This window comes from Squalius cephalus (genome assembly GCF_949319135.1).
Source record: "Squalius cephalus genome assembly, chromosome: 4".
NCBI classification, from domain to species: domain Eukaryota; kingdom Metazoa; phylum Chordata; class Actinopteri; order Cypriniformes; family Leuciscidae; genus Squalius; species Squalius cephalus.
Genome location: NC_137125.1, coordinates 2,190,413 through 2,204,061, shown reverse-complemented (window position 1 = coordinate 2,204,061; position 13,649 = coordinate 2,190,413). Strand labels below are relative to the sequence as shown.

General features: G+C 36.3%; 1 long non-coding RNA gene across 1 annotated transcript; it reads left to right on the top strand.

Moving 5' to 3' along the window:
• The first annotated feature begins 11,194 nt into the window (after positions 1-11,194).
• Positions 11,195-13,359, top strand: LOC307157299. Its single transcript, XR_013820920.1, has 3 exons — positions 11,195-11,383; positions 12,123-12,282; positions 12,420-13,359. It is a non-coding gene; the product is annotated as an uncharacterized lncRNA (long non-coding RNA).
• The last annotated feature ends 290 nt before the right edge of the window (positions 13,360-13,649 follow it).

Below are 13,649 nucleotides of genomic sequence, written 5' to 3'. Positions count from 1 at the left end.
TGTAATTGTGCTGATTTTTATTATTATTATTATTATTATTCCGCCCTAAAACGCATCGTGCAGCCCAAACTGTAAGAGCTGGAACCTTGAAACTTGGCCAAATGGTAGTCCTCAATTTGGGGAGAACCTATCAAAGTATGACCCAGATTGGCCCATAGGTGGCGCTATAATGACCAAATTTACTAAATTGCTCATAACTCCTAGACAGTTTGTCCTAGAGTCTCAATTTTAGCATCACTGTGATCCCTGGATCCAGACGGACAAAATGGCTATCTCCAAATCCCGATCCGAGCAAAAAAAAAATTTCTATGGGCAATTTAGTGAAAAACCTACTTTTGCAAACTAGTCCTAGGTTTTTGGCCCAATCGGAACCAGACCAGTCTAGCACAGTTCTCTGGAGTCTCTAGATCAATAATTATCGAAAAAAAGTTGAACTTTTGCATTGGCCTGGCTGTAACAGGGTCATTCAGGAAAGGTGTGGGACAAAAAAACACTCAAAAGCCTATACAACCTAAGGGAAAACCCCAAACTTCACAAAAATCGATGAGCAGATGTGTCAGAACATGGTGAAGAAGCATGCCAAGTTTCGTGAAGATCGGACAATAGGTGGCGCTATAACTGTCCAAAACGTCTCTTCTTATTAGGGGTTCAAGCATGAAATGCTGAAACCCTATTGTAATTGTGCTGATTTTTAGGGGTTCAAGCACGAAGTGCTGAAACCCTATTGTAATTGTACTGATTTTTATTATTATTATTATTATTATTCTGCCGTAAAACGCATCGTGCAGCCCAAACCGTAACAGCTGGAACCTTGAAACTTGGCCATATGGTAGTACAAAAATCGAGGAGAGGTTATCAAATTATGACCTCGATTGGCCCATAGGTGGCGCTATAGCAACCAAAAGCGCGAAACTGGTCATAACTCCTAGACCGTATGTCGTAGCCTCAAGTGTCTTATATCATTGGAAAGCTGGATGCCTGGAGAATAAAATGTATATCTCCGATTTCATTTCCGGTATGCAAATTTTTCCGCCATTTTGAATTTTGTCCAAAACCTACTTTTGCGAACTAGTCCGTGGTTTTTCGCCCGATCGGAACCAAACCAGTGCAGAAATGTTCTCTAGAGTCTGAATATCAATAATTATCGAAAAAAAGTTGAAATTTCGATTCACGGACGCTAAGGGACGCTAAAATGTACATTGTGGGAGGGGCCTATTTTACTAAAATGGCTATAACTCCAGAAGTAAATGAGGTATCTTCACTAAACTTGGTACACATATGTAAGAGGTCAATCTGAGGTCACAGTAAAAAAATCGCGGCGATTGGCCACTTGGTGGCGCTATAACATGAAAAAAACATAAAACAGGCTATAACCACCTGACCGTTAGTCCGATTGACTTGAAAATTGGTATGCAGTGTCTTGGTCTAAGGTGCCATGTATGTCTATGAGGACATTGGCGTATCTCAAAAAACATGGCCGCCATCGGCCAATGAAGTTTGAGCACCTATTAGACAAGGTTAACGGAGGCCGATCGGAACGAAACTCGATGGGCATGTTTGTCTCATGGCCCTAAAGGTCTGTAAGAATTTTGAAAAAAATCAGCCACTAGTTGGCGCTAACGAGTTTTATGGCTCTGTAATCACGTGGTGTTACACTCATCCACACAATATGCATATCATTTGATAGATCTGCTCATGCTGAACAACTTTGCCTCAAGAACCATTGCTGTCAATCAAACCGTTCATTAAATATTCACGAATATGTCTAAAACCTACTTTTGCGAACTAGTCCTAGGTTTTTCGCCCGATCGGAACCAGACCAGTCTAGGACAATTCTCTGGACTCTCTAGATCAATAATTATCAAAAAAAAGTTGAACTTTTGCATTTGTATGGCTGTAATAGGGTCATTTATAAAATGGGCGTGTCAAAATACACTCAAAAGCCTATAAATCCTAAATGAAAACTCAGAACTTCACAAAAATTGGTCAGCCTATGTGTCATAACATCATTAACAAGCATGCAAAATTTTATGGAGATCGGACGATAGGTGGCGCTATAACTGTTAAAAAGCTTTAAAACCATATATTTCCTATGGTATGTTGCCTGTATTGGCTGTAAATGGTCTTTTCCATCTCTGATCATATAATTTTCATATCATAATGTTCAAAACTAGTGCAATACAATTCTCTGGACTCACTAGATCAATAATTGTCAGAAAAAGTTGAACTACTTCATTTGGATAGCTATAATAGGTTCACTTCAAAATGTAGCCTTTACCAAGTGTCCCCGAAAGCCTATATCTCTTTAATGAATGACTCAGACCTTCTTAAAAACAAGTCAGAACATGTGAAATATCACTCTGAACATGCATGAAAATTTTCAGACAGATCAGACAAAATTTGCCTCTATAACAGTTAAAAAGGTGAAAATGATATGATTATAATGGCATGTTAAGCCAATAAGTGGTATTTTACTGCCCCCTGCTGTTCAAAATAGTCATTTTGTCATATTGTTCTATAATTTATATTTAGACTTTATAAAATCACTATTTTAACATTTACAATTACATTTAGTCAAAATCCATCTGTTAAAGTATTAGTATTGACAGTTTGATCACATCATACATTTCAAATGTCTGCATCTACAACATAATGTGTGTGTGTAGTCTTAGGTTTCTGAATAAATTCTGAATCATCTGATTAATAGCTTGCAAAGACTTTGTGAAATGTTTATAGACCATTCAAATATATTTTCATAATGACATATCCCAATAGCATTGAAAAAACAACAACAACATTTGTCTTTGTGTGTGTGTGTGTGTGTGTGTGTGTGTGTGTGTGTGTGTGTGTGTGTACATGTGTGTGTGTGTGTGTGTGTGTGTGTGTGTGTGTGTGTGTGCATGTGTGTGTGTGTGTGTGTAAACATGCATTATGGAGTTAAAATGGAAAAACTGGTTTGCTTTAGTGCAGAAAAATGGTGAAAATCAAGAAGTTTAAAGTGAAAGTGAGCCAATATGTGGTCTTCTACTGCCCTCTGCTGGCCATTCTACTTATTAATGAAGTCTACTCACATATGCTTTTGCATTCATTAGACACTAAAAATCACTTATATAACAATAAAACACTAAAAAATCACTTATATAACAATTACTATTGTAGCACAATCATATTTTGTCAGAGTTTATCACTTCATTTTTACTGATACTTCACATAATTGCTAGCAATGTGGTAAATCATGGTAAATCACACTAAAAACATGGTAAATCATAATAAATAATACTAGAATGTGGTGTATCAAGGTAAATCATACTACAATCCTGGTACATCATTCTAGAACATGGTATATCATGGTACATCATGCTAGAACATGGTAAATCATGGTAAACTATGCTAGAACAGGGTAAATCATGGTAAGCCATGATAAATCATAATAAACTATGGTAAATCATGTTAGAATGTGGTAAATCATGGTAAATCATGCTAGAACATGGTAAATCATGGTAAACTATGCTAGAACAGGGTAAATCATGGTAAACTATGATGAATCATGGTAAACTATGATAAATCATGATAAACTATGGTAATCCATGCTAGAATCACAGTAAACAATGGTAAATCATACTAGAATGTAGTATATCATGGTAAATTATGCTAGAATATGGCAAATCATGCTAGAATCATAGTAAATAATACTAGAATATGCTAAATTGTTGTGGGAGGAGCCTATTTTACTAAAATGGCTATAACTCAAGAAGTAAATGAGATATCTTCACCAAACTCAGTACACATGTGTATGGGTTCAATTTGAGGTCACAGTAAACAATTCTATGGAGATCGGACCATAGGTGGCGCTATAACTGTTAAAAAGCTTTAAAACCATATATATCACATGGTAAATTGCCTGTATTGGCTGTAAATGGTCTTTTCCATCTATTATGTCAGTGGTTACATGCTTATTAAATAAATCTTAATAACTTTTGATACTTTTGTGCTTAAATGCCTTAAAGGCCTTAACTGCTTGAACCCCGATAAATGCTGCTTGCAGCTTTAATTATTATTATTATTCCGCCGTAAAACGCATCGTGCAGCCCAAACCGTAAGAGCTGGAACTTTGAAACTTTGACAGATGGTAGTACAAAAATCGAGGAAAGGTTCAGAGATTATGACCCCGATTGGCCCATAGGTGGCGCTATAACAACCAAAAGCGCGAAACTGCTCATAACTCCTAGACCGTATGTCGTAGACTCAAGTGTCTTATATCATTGGAAAGCTGGACGCCTGACGAACAAAACGTATATCTCCGATTTCATTTCCGCCATGATAGATTTTCCGCCATTTTGAATTTTGTCAAAAATCTACTTTTGCGAACTAGTCCCTGGTTTTTTGCCCGATTGGAACCAAACTAGTGCAGAAATGTTCTCTGGAGACTGAATATCAATAATTATCGAAAAAAAGTGGAAATTTCGATTCACGGTCGCTAAGGGGCGCCAAAACGTACGTTGTGGGAGGGGCCTATTTTACTAAAATGGCTATAACTCCCGATGTAAATGAGGTATCTTCACCAAACTTGGTACACATGTGTATGAGCTTACTCTGGGGTCACAGTAAAAAAATCGCGACGATTGACCTCATGGTGGCGCTATAAAATGAAAAAAACATAAAACAGGCTATAACCACCTGACCGTTAGTCCGATTGACTTGAAAATTGGTATGCAGTGTCTTGGTCCAAGGTGCCATGTATGTGTATGAGGACATTGGCGTATCTCAAAAAACATGGCCGCCATCGGCCAACGAAGTTTGAGCACCTATTAGACAAGGTTAACGGAGGCCGATCGGAACGAAACTCAATGGGCATGTTCGGCTCATGGCCCTAAAGGTCTGTAAGAATTTTGAAAGAAATCGGCCACTAGTTGGCGCTAACGAGTTTTACGGCTCTGTAATCACGTAGTGTTACAAATATCCACACAATATGCATATCATTTGATAGATCTCCTCATCCTGAACAACTTTGCCTCAAGAACCATTGCTGTCAATCAAACTGTTCATTAATTATTCATTAATATGTTAAAAACCTACTTTTGCGAACTAGTCCTAGGTTTTTTGCCCGATCGGAACCAGACCAGTCTAGGACAATTCTCTGGACTCTCTAGATCAATAATTATCAAAAAAAAGTTGAACTTTTGCATTTGGATGGCTGTAATAGGGTAATTTATAAAATGGGCGTGTCAAAATACATTAAAAAGCCTATAAATCCTAAATAAAAACTCAGAACTTCACAAAAATTGGTCAGCATATGTGACATAACATCATTAACAAGCATGAAAAATTCTATGGAGATCGGACGATAGGTGGCGCTATAACTGTTAAAAAGCTTTAAAATCATATATTTCCTATGGTAAACTGCCTGTATTGGCTGTAAATGGTCTTTTCCATCTCTGATCATATAATTTTCATATCATAATGTTCAAAACTAGTGCAATACAATTCTCTGGACTCACTAGATCAATAATTGTCAGAAAAAGTTGAACTACTTCATTTGTATAGCTATAATAGGTTCACTTCAAAATCTGGCCTTTACCAAGTGTCCCCGAAAGCCTATATCTCTTTAATCAATGCTCAGACCTTCTTAAAAACAAGTCAGAACATGTGAAATATCACCCTGAACAAGCATGAAAATTTTCAGACAGATCGGACAAAATTTGCCTCTATAACAGTTAAAAAGGTGAAAATGATATGAATTAATGGCATGTTAAGCCAATAAGTGGTATTTTACTGCCCCCTGCTGTTTAAAATAGTCATTTTCTCATATTGGTATTGGTATCAGCCATGGTAAATCATGATAAATGATGGTGTGTGTGTGTGTGTGTGTGTGTGTGTGTGTGTGTGTGTGTGTGTGTGTGTGTGTGTGTGTGTGTGTGTGTGTGGTACAAATATAACAAAGGTTTTATTTTCCAACATGAAAACAAACATAACAGAGTGCTAGTGCACAAACAATAACCGACAATGATAATGGATGAGAGGGGAACTTAAATACACAGATCAAGACAAGGACAACAGGTGACGGTTATGATGATGAGGAGCAGGTGATGATGAGGAGGGTGATGAGGAGCAGGTGCAGGTGATGACGACAGATGGTGAATGTGATGAAGACAGAAGGTGAATGTGATGAAGGTGAATGTGACACCAATATCACTGAAACATTTGTGTGTGTGTGTGTGTGTGTGTAGCATTATTGTGTGTAGCATATGTAGCAAGTATGCATTATTGAGTTAACATGGAAACACTGGTTTGCTTTAGTGCAGAAAACTGGTCAAAATCATGAGGTTTAAAGTGAAAGTGAGCCAATAAGTGGTCTTCTACTGCCCTCTGCTGGCCATTCTACTTATTAATTAAATTTTTCCACATGTGCTTGCATTTAAACTTGAATACACACTAAAAATCACTTATATAGCAATAACTATTATAACACAATCATATTTTGTCAGTGTTAATCACTTTATTTGCACTGACACTTCAAATAATTGCTAGTAATGTGGTAAATCATGGTAAATCATGGTTAACTATGCTGTGTGTGTGTGTGTGTGTGTGTGTGTGTGTGTGTGTGTGTGTGTGTGTGTGTGTGTGTGTGTGTGTAAGCATGCATTGAGTTAACATGGATAAACTGGTTTGCTTTAGTGCAGAAAACTGGTTTAAAGTGAAAGTGAGCCAATAAGTGGTCTTCTACTGCCCTCTGCTGGCCATTCTACTTATTAATGAAATATTTCAACATGTGCTTGCATTCATACTTGAATACACACTAAAAAAATCACTTATATAGCAATAACTATTATAACACAATCATATTTTGTCAGTGTTAATCACTTTATTTGCACTGACACTTCAAATAATTGCTAGTAATGTGATAAATCAGGCTAGAAACATGGTAAATCAAAGTAAATAATACTAGATTGTCGTTTATCTCCTGGTAAATAATACTAGAACGTGGTATATCATGGTAAACCATGGTTAACTATGCTGTGTGTGTGTGTGTGTGTGTGTGTGTGTGTGTGTGTGTGTGTGTGTGTGTGTGTGTGTAAGCATGCATTGAGTTAACATGGAAAAACTGGTTTGCTTTAGTGCAGAAAACTGGTTTAAAGTGAAAGTGAGCCAATAAGTGGTCTTCTAGTGCCCTCTGCTGGCCATTCTACTTAATAATGAAATATTTTACATGTGCTTTTGCATTCATACTTGGACACACACTAAAAATCACGTATATAACTAACTATTATAACACAATAATATTTTGTCAGTGTTCATCACCTCATTTGCACTGACACTTGACATAATTGCTAGTAATGTGGTTAATCATGCTAGAAACATTGTAAATCATAGTAAATAATACTGAAATGAGGTGTATCAAGGTAAATCATGCTAGAATCCTAATAAATCATTCTGGAACATGGTATATGATAGTAAATCATGCTAGAATCATATTAAATAATTCTAGAATGTGGCAAATCGTTGTGGGAGGAGCCTATTTTACTCAAATGGCTATAACTCAAGAAGTAAATGAGATATCTTCACCAAACTCAGTACACATGTGTATGGGTTTAATTTGAGGTCACAGTAAACAATTTTATGGAGATCGGACCATAGGTGGCGCTATAACTGTTAAAAAGCTTTAAAACCATATATATCCCATGGTAAACTGCCTGTATTGGCTGTAAATGGTCTTTTCCATCTATTATGTCAGTGGTTACATGCTTGCTAAATAAATCTTAATAACTTTTGATGCTTTTGTGCTTAAATGCCTTAAAGGCCTTAACTGCTTGAACCCCGATAAATGCTGCTTGCAGCTTTAATTATTATTATTATTCTTCTGCCGTAAAACGCATCGTGCAGCCCAAACCGTAAGGGCTAGAGCATTGAAACTTTGCCAGATGGTAGTACAAAAATCGAGGAGAGGTTCAGAGATTATGACCCCGATTGGCCCATAGGTGGCGCTATAGCAACCAAAAGCGCGAAACTGCTCATAACTCCTAGACCGTATGTCGCAGACTCAAGTGTCTTATATCATTGGAAAGCTGGACGCCTGACGAACAAAACGTATATCTCCGATTTCATTTCCGTCATGATAGATTTTCCGCCATTTTGAATTTTGTCGAAAATCTACTTTTGCGAACTAGTCCCTGGTTTTTTGCCCGATCGGAGCCAAACCAGTGCAGAAATGTTCTCTGGAGTCTGAAGATCAATAATTATCGAAAAAATGTTGAAATTTCGATTCATGGACGCTAGGGGGCGCAAAATAATCGTTGTGGGAGGAGCCTATTTTACTAAAATGGCTATAACTTAAAAAGTGAATAAGATAGCTTCACCAAACTCGGTACACATGTGTATGGGTTCATTCTGGGGTCACAGTAAAAAAATCGCGACGATTGAACACTAGGTGGCGCTATAACATGAAAAAAACATGAAAAGGGCTATAACCACCTGACCGTTAGTCCGATTGACTTGAAAATTGGTATGCAGTGTCTTGGTCCAAGGTGCCATGTATGTCTATGAGGACATTGGCGTATCTCAAAAAACATGGCCGCCATTGGCCAATGAAGTTGAGCACCTATTAGACAAGGTTAACGGAGGCCGATCGGAACGAAACTCGATGGGCATGTTCGACTCATGGCCCTAGAGGTCTGTAAGAATTTTGAAAGAAATCGGCCACTAGTTGGCGCTAACGAGTTTTTTGGCTCTGTAATCACGTGGTGTTACACTTATCGTCACAAAAAGCATATCATTTGATATATCTGCTCATGCTGAACAACTTTGCCTCCAGAACCATTTCTGTCAATCAAACCGTTCATTAAATATTCATGAATATGTCTAAAACCTACTTTTGCGAACTAGTCCTAGGTTTTTTGCCCGATCGGAACCAGACCAGTCTAGGACAATTCTCTGGACTCTCTAGATCAATAATTATCAAAAAAAAGTTGAACTTTTGCATTTGGATGGCTGTAATAGGATCATTTATAAAATGGGCATGGAAAAATACATTAAAAAGCCTATAAATCCTAAATAAAAACCCAGAACTTCACAAAAATTGGTGAACTTATGTGACATAACATCATTAACAAGCATGCAAAATTTCATGGAGATCGGACGATAGGTGGCGCTATAACTGTTAAAAATCTTTAAAACCATATATTTCCTATGGTAAACTGCCTGTATTGACTGTAAATGGTCTTTTCCATCTCTGAATATATAATTTTCATATCATAATGTTCAAAACTAGTGCAATACAATTCTCTGGACTCACTAGATCAATAATTGTCAGAAAAAGTTGAACTACTTCATTTGGATAGCTATAATAGGTTCACTTCAAAATGTAGCCTTTACCAAGTGTCCCCGAAAGCCTATATCTCTTTAATGAATGACTCAGACCTTCTTAAAAACAAGTCAGAACATGTGGAATATCACTCTGAACATGCATGAAAATTTTCAGACAGATCAGACAAAATTTGCCTCTATAACAGTTAAAAAGGTGAAAATGATATGATTATAATGGCATGTTAAGCCAATAAGTGGTATTTTACTGCCCCCTGCTGTTCAAAATAGTCATTTTGTCATATTGTTCTATAATTTATATTTAGACTTTATAAAATCACTATTTTAACATTTACAATTACATTTAGTCAAAATCCATCTGTTAAAGTATTAGTATTGACAGTTTGATCACATCATACATTTCAAATGTCTGCATCTACAACATAATGTGTGTGTGTAGTCTTAGGTTTCTGAATAAATTCTGAATCATCTGATTAATAGCTTACAAAGACTTTGTGAAATGTTTATAGACCATTCAAATATATTTTCATAATGACATATCCCAATAGCATTGAAAAAACAACAACAACATTTGTCTTTGTGTGTGTGTGTGTGTGTGTGTGTGTGTGTGTGTGTGTGTGTGTGTGTGTGTGTGTGTGTGTGTGTGTGTGTGTGTGTGTAAACATGCATCATGGAGTTAAAATGGAAAAACTGGTTTGCTTTAGTGCAGAAAAATGGTGAAAATCAAGAAGTTTAAAGTGAAAGTGAGCCAATAAGTGGTCTTCTACTGCCCTCTGCTGGCCATTCTACTTATTAATGAAGTCTACTCACATATGCTTTTGCATTCATTAGACACTAAAAATCACTTATATAACAATAAAACACTAAAAAATCACTTATATAACAATTACTATTGTAGCACAATCATATTTTGTCAGAGTTTATCACTTCATTTTTACTGATACTTCACATAATTGCAAGCAATGTGGTAAATCATGGTTAAATCACACTAAAAACATGGAAATCATAATAAATAATACTAGAATGTGATGTATCAAGGTAAATCATACTACAATCCTGGTACATCATTCTAGAACATGGTATATCATGGTACATCATGCTAGAACATGGTAAATCATGGTAAACTATGCTAGAACAGGGTAAATCATGGTAAGCCATGATAAATCATAATAAACTATGGTAAATCATGTTAGAATGTGGTATATCATGGTAAATCATGCTAGAACATGGTAAATCATGGTAAACTATGCTAGAACAGGGTAAATCATGGTAAACTATGATAAATCATTGTAAACTATGATAAATCATGATAAACTATGGTAATCCATGCTAGAATCACAGTAAACAATGGTAAATCATACTAGAATGTAGTATATCATGGTAAATTATGCTAGAATATGGCAAATCATGCTAGAATCATAGTAAATAATACTAGAATGTGCTAAATTGTTGTGGGAGGAGCCTATTTTACTAAAATGGCTATAACTCAAGAAGTAAATGAGATATCTTCACCAAACTCAGTACACATGTGTATGGGTTCAATTTGAGGTCACAGTAAACAATTTTATGGAGATCGGACCATAGCTGGCGCTATAACTGTTAAAAAGCTTTAAAACCATATATATCCCATGGTAAATTGCCTGTATTGGCTGTAAATGGTCTTTTCCATCTATTATGTCAGTGATTACAAGCTTGCTAAATAAATCTTAATAACTTTTGATGCTTTTGTGCTTAAATGCCTTAAAGGCCTTAACTGCTTGAACCCCGATAAATGCTGCTTGCAGCTTTAATTTTTTTAATGCTTTTTTTGTTTTTAACACAGTAATATGCTTTTTTTTTTCATAGCTTTTTCTTTTTTATAGCTTGGATACGCAAAATTCTTGCAAACCAAGAAATGATCAAAGAACAGATGGGAACGTTGGTTAAATTGGTCTACGATCTCAAAAAATTATCAACTACAGAAGACAACCCAACTTTAAACACAGACTGTTTTCCACTGTCAAGTTTTCAACAACTTCAAGTCATTGAGGGGCAGCTGCAGCAGGAAGACTACAAGACAGCTGTGGTAAGATTTCATATTTCAATAGAACAATTTAACTCATCAATTAACTGTGTCAGTGTTTTCATCTTTTGTTCATTGTACATGGTAAAAAATGTTGTCAACCATGTGTTAAAATCATATCTGTACTGGCTGGGCCGGTTCGACATGGAATGGTTAAGCAACAAGAAAGGTTTGGCTTGGTGAAGAAGCTGCAATTGTACTCACTCTAACTGATTTGCTGAAGTCAAAATGTGGATGGTCATAGTTAGCACTAACCAATGAGATTGATGGTTGTGAATAAGTTCCTCCTACTGCTGAAGGAACTGAAATGAATGTAAATTAGCTAATGATTTTCTCACCCTCAAGTCATCCTAGGTGTATATGACATTATTCTTTCAGACAAATACAATGTTATATTAAAAAAATGTCCTGACTCTTTCAAGCTTTATAATGGCAGTGAATGGCTGTATATTTTCCAAGGCCTGTCTGCTGGAAGCTATTTATTTTTCTTATACGAACGCATCGCTTCGCTTCAAAGAGCCTTTATTAACCTCCCCAGAGCTGTGTGGAGCACTTTTATGATGGATGGACACACTTTTATGCACTTCAAAACAGAAACGGCTATTCTACTATCCTTTTATAGGCTAAATAATTTCAAATGAACTGTTATATTAACCGGTAAAAGCCCAACCCATTTTTGAACATTCTAATCGAGTATGATGTTTGCTTGTTCCTTTATTTGTCCATATATTTATTTTTACAGATAAACACGTTAGCCTTGAGGGGAGGCACAACAGTAAAGGAAAGTGTATGGCGGATTCTGAACTTCCTTTTATCAAATGACATGGCCCGGCAAATGAACTGGAGGGGAATCAATGGAAAAGCGGCATTCAAAGACACCTCTCTGAAAACTGTAATTAATGGTATGGCTTTCTGAACTTAACTACTGTGTTTTATTTGTGTTTGGTGTCAGCTAAAAAACAATTCCCTATAAATGTTAGATTTTATGATAAATAATAATAATTTGCTTATTTACTGTTGGTCATATGTGTCATTTTAGCTGCAGTCAGAAGAAACCGTTTGACTTCCACTGCAACAGACCAGGAAGTAGAAAACTGGATAAAGAGATGGCTGCAGCTTTCCGCAGACAGGGATGGAGGCCGTCGGGCAAGACAAAAAAATTGACTGTTTCTTGGTTCTGACAATTGCCTGTTCTGCCTACTCAACGGACTGCCCTTTTGCCTTGCTCTGTTTTTGAACTATAGATCTGATTCTCCACTTGTTTATTAAATTCTCCTGGTTCTGACACTGGCTCGCCCTGCCTGTTCAACGGACTGCTCTTTTGCCTTGCTCTGTTTTTTAACTATAGATCTGATTCTCACTTGCACACTTGCTTTATTAAATTCTCCTGGTTCTGAGTGACACTTGCTTGACCTTGTTCATAATATGTAGAATTTGTTCCTAATATGTAGACCTTGGTCTAATGTTTTCTTTGGACAGTCCTCCCCTTCTGGACCTCTGCCTGTTTAATTGTATATATTTATATAATGTATTTATTATATTTATTGTTTCCTGTTTTTGATTTTTATTTATAAATATTTGTTTTCTTTGGACTACCTTCTGGTTTCTGGCAGTACCCCCTTCTGGACCCTGCCTGTTTTATTGTGTATATATTTATATAATGTATTATATTTATTGTTTTCTGTTTTTGATTTTTATTTATAAATATTTGTTTTCTTTGGACTACCTTCTGGTTTCTGGCAGTACCCCCTTCTGGACCCTGCCTGTTTTATTGTGTATATATTTATATAATGTATTATATTTATTGTTTTCTGTTTTTGATTTTTATTTATAAATATTTGTTTTCTTTGGACTACCTTCTGGTTTCTTGCAGTACCCCCTTCTGGACCCTGCCTGTTTTATTGTATATATTTATATAATGTATTTATGTATTGTTTCCTGTTTTTGATTACTATTTATAAATTTAAATGTATTCATGAAATATTTATATTTATTAAATCACTTTTGACTGATTATTTGAGTATTTTCTTTATTATATTATGATTAGATCTGGGCCAGATGTGGCCCATGCCATTTTTGAGATTTGGCCCAGGTGTGGCCCATGTCATTTGAGATTTGGCCCAGGTGTGGCCCATGTCATTTCTGAGATCTGGCCCGGTTGTGGCCCATGCCATTTCTGAGATCTGGCCCGGTTGTGGCCCATGCCATTTCTGAGATGTGGCCCACGTCTGGCCCGGTTGTGGCCCATGCCATTTCTGAGATGTGGCCC